Here is a 1,276-nt window from a genome sequence, read left to right as displayed (position 1 = left end):
AGCTAGTCATACTTGGGAGATATTGGCCAGAGACAACAATCCTGCTGGAGAACGTACAGGAAGATGGAAAGAACCTCCATCAGTTGTACTCTGAAAGACTCATACTCCAGTGTGGAGCCAGCCATGGCACTTAACAACAATTTCATATTTTAAAAATTTCATATAGATTACGAAGTGTGGGCCTGGACCAAGTTCAGCCCCGTGTGCCCCCCCCCCCAGGTATTGAGAAGTCTGACCCTGTGATACATGCAGAGTAAATATTTCCAAAGTAGATAAGAGAGTTGCAGGCAACTGGATGTTTTAAAGAGCAAACTGTTTTTATAGCTGGATCTGATGCAAACTTACTTGGAAGTCCCACTTAAGTCTATAAATTGGCATAAGATTGCAATGTTAAAAAGTTAAGCAAACAAAAAATGTTGACCAGGAGAGGATTAGTCAAATTCATGGAGGATAAATGTCTCAGTAGCTATTAGCCATGACCTTCATGTTTAGAGGCATAAATGGTTGGCCATGTATTTTTCCACTACCTTTAAAAACCCCTTGAGCCAGGAGTGACTGTTATAGAGTTAAGGAAGCTGGTTCAAAATAAAAAAGTGGTCCAAGTAAAAATCCAAAAACCCAGAACACAATCCACATAATACCCTTTATTAGGGTCAACCAAATGACACATAACAATGTGCAAGTTTTTGAGTTCTCTAGAACTCTTCTTTCAGGCTGGATGTTATGTTAACAATAATTAAAAAAAACAGGAAGAAGTTTCAGGATGTGGTGTAAAAAATTATGGTGTAGTAGTCTGCATTGTGCTATAGATTTTAGACATAGAGCTGACACTAGTATTCAGTGACACCAGCTTTTTTATGATCAAAAGGCCATAAAATGGTTACAGTCCACACACACAAAAAGAAAGAACAACAAACAAATAGCCCTTATGTCACGGTGGCTTTCTGCCAGGAGACTCTGCTTGGTTTTTGACTACACCTTAGGATCCCCTTTTGCAACCTGGCCAATTTCTGGCTTTTCTGGTATTTGCACTAGTTTCACGCGATGACGAGAAGTTCACAAATTCTTCCACTAGTGGGCGCACATGCCTCCCCTCCAAGTCCACTCCAGCCTCATGTTCTCTTTCTGGCAACTTACCCTTTTTGCTAGCAGAAAGGCGGGAGCCGCTCTACTTGTACTCTATGGTCAGCGGCTCGGTCGAAGAAAGTCCCGCTGGAAGAGAATGGCGATTGCGGGGGCCAATGAGAGGCAGAGAGACGCGAATAGTGAAATTCCC

Source organism: Gekko japonicus, unplaced genomic scaffold (assembly GCF_001447785.1).
Source record: "Gekko japonicus isolate JY-2015 unplaced genomic scaffold, Gekko_japonicus_V1.1 scaffold135, whole genome shotgun sequence".
Lineage (NCBI taxonomy): Eukaryota > Metazoa > Chordata > Lepidosauria > Squamata > Gekkonidae > Gekko > Gekko japonicus.
This window is presented reverse-complemented; position numbering follows the sequence as displayed.